The following is a 3101-nucleotide window of genomic DNA, read 5'->3' on the forward strand; positions in this document are numbered from 1 at the left end:
GTCAGTTCTATCTAAACAATTTTTGTGGTTTTGAACTAATCAAGTTTGATAAAAGGGCCTTTATTGTTACGGTATTAAGGTAACTAATCAATTTTGAGATTATTATTCGAATCTCGTGGTGAACTATTTATAATTAGGTGTGTGTTTATCGCTATAAAAAATAAAGTTTGACAACTCATTTAGTCGATTTATACAATACTAGTCATCAACTCTAACACATGTATAAAGTAAAAATCATTGTTTATTTAATAATTAAGAATTTAAATTTGAGTATCTTTACTATGTTTCTAATTATTTCTTTAGAATTACTCCGTGATACATATCACAATATTCTTTAAGTGAATTAAAACATCGAAAAATCATTTTTTTTATGCATCAGAAGTTTCACAATCTAGACCTTGATGCCCTTCTTCCATTGCTGCCCAGTGCGGTCGCCCTGACAGCCCATCGTCAGGTCCGGCCCTGATGGTGTGGTAGTGACTGTTCTCGGTTGGAGTTAGAGTCGGCTTGTGACGTTCGAGTCGTCCGGTTTTGTGCTCTTTCGGTGTATCGTTTAGGCTCTTCATTTTTAAATAAAGATCCTATTTATTATAGTATTCGTTATTTTTGCTAACAAAAAAAGAAAAAACTTACGATCGTAAAATCATATCTACATTTGTGTTTCCATCGTGTTGGTAGCTACTAGCAAGGGTGTTGTGTGACTAACTCAATTCCATTTCAACTTGTGAAGTGCCACATAGATTTCACATGGGTAATTCAACAAATGAAAAATAAAGCAGAAAGTAGAAATAATAATTTTACCATTTGTTGAAGACTTTAAATTTGATACATGCGGCAGCCTACAAAGTTAGAGTTGAATTCATTTATTCAACATATGGAGATTGTTCAAAGTTAGGCCATTTATTCAACATATGGAGATTCACACAAGTATTCACCAACCATTTTTACCTATAAAAGGAAATGAGATTTGACTCATTTGATCATCCCATTCATCACATCTAAAATCTCATATCAAAATACTTGAAAGAGTTTACTAATAACTCTTGTGAGGGGTATTGTAAGAAATAGAGAGAGTATATAGACTTGTTAAATAAAATTCTATACGAGTGAATGGAGAGGGAAGTGTTATAATCTAGTGAGCGGTCCAAATACTTTGTTAGTATTTTCGGAGCCTAGATTAGAGTGATACATTGTAACTTCGGGTTTGCCATATTTGCTAGTAAAATCCATCTCTGCTTCCGCCCGTGGACTAGGCCTCACGCCGAACCACATAAAATTTTGTGTCTTTATTTATTGCTTAATTGTTCTATTAATTTCTCGGGTCTTAAAAGTGCGCTAAATCACAACAAACTGGTATCAGAGCGTAGCTGTGATTAAATATTCAAGATGACGATAATCAGGTCCGATGTAGAGAAATTTACTGGCCAGGACGATTTTGGTCTTTGGCGAATGAAGATGCGGGCTCTACTGAGCCAACAAGGTTATTTGTTAGCTTTGAAAGGGAGAGAACATTTACCCGAAAAGTTGACAGATGAAGAGAAGGATGAACTTCTGGAAAAGGCACACGGCATGATTATTCTAAATCTTGCCAATTGTGTGCTTAGAGAAGTTGCGGCAGAAACCACACCGGCTGGACTTTGGAAACAGCTAGAATCTCTATATATGACTAAGAGTCTCACGAACCGGTTGTATATGAAACAACGGTTGTATACTCTTCGGATGAAATAAGGTTCATTAAATGATCACATCGATGAGTTCAATAAAATAATTTTGGACTTGAATAATATTGGTGTGAAAATTGACGATAAATATCAATCATTAATTTTCTTATGTTCCTTGCCAAAATCATACGAGCATTTGGTTACAACTCTACTATATAGTAAAGATACTATTTCCATGGAGGATGTCAAATCTACCTGGAACTCTGTTGAGTTAAGGAAGAAATCCTCGGCGGATTATGTGGAAGAAAGTGCAAATGGTTTGGTGGTGAGAGGAAGAAGTAATGATAGAGCATCAAGTAGTAACAACAAAGGTCGTTCTAGATCGAAACCAAGATATAGAAAGATCAAGTGTTACAATTGTCACAAGGAAGGTCACATGCGTAGAGACTGTCCAGACTTAAAAGGAAAAAGAGAGACTTGGAATGCAGCGGGAGCCGATAAAATTGCCGCAGTTGCAGAAAATGATTCTGATTGTGCAAATGTTCTTAGTGTTACCGATGGCTGCTCAAGTAATGAGTGGATTCTTGACTCGGGTTGTTCTTATCATATGTGTCCTATTAGGGACTGGTTTACTACCTATCAACAAATAGATGGTGGTAAAGTCCTTATGGGAAATGTTGTAGCTTGTAAGGTTGTTGGCAAAGGAACGATCCAAATCAAGATTGGGACGATCGCTCCAAATTCATATGGACGAACACGTCATTCATCGATTTCATTGCGAGGTATTTGACCTCTATATGATACGTTTTGTAAACATTGCATTCTTTTGAAAAGGCACACCATAAATGAATATTTAAATCAAAGGTTTTCGACATCTGATGATTTCTACATATAGACAATCACCGTAAATAATAGTTTACAATAGTACTTCCGTTGACAATGTAGTCAAAATAATATATACATGGTGATGATTTGGTGAATGCAACGTTTCCTTGAAAAATATGCCATGTAAGACTCCATGCACATAGCTTGTCTAACATATAAGCAAACAGTGGAAGACTTCTAGGAAACCTGAGAATAAACATGCTAACAAGTGTCAACACAAAGGTTGGTGAGTTCATAGTTTTAGGATTTTGCATAAGCTGTATATAAAAGTGGATCACAAGATTTCAGTTGTTTCTTCCAGAAACGTTTATCAAAAGTTTGTCAATAGATTCTACGTAACAGAGCACCCTGGTAACTAAGCTTTAACGTTATAATGATAAATACCCCATTCGTTTTAATACACGCAAACCAACGTGTCCTAAACTCAAATAACACATGTCCGTTAAAAGGCTAGTGCTCTAGCTCGGACGGGGATGTCAAGCCCTATGGATCCATATACTATTATTTGCGCCCACCAGTCCATATCCTATGTACTGGCAGCTACTAGTTACCAAA

Source organism: Rutidosis leptorrhynchoides, chromosome 7 (genome assembly GCF_046630445.1).
Source record: "Rutidosis leptorrhynchoides isolate AG116_Rl617_1_P2 chromosome 7, CSIRO_AGI_Rlap_v1, whole genome shotgun sequence".
Lineage (NCBI taxonomy): Eukaryota > Viridiplantae > Streptophyta > Magnoliopsida > Asterales > Asteraceae > Rutidosis > Rutidosis leptorrhynchoides.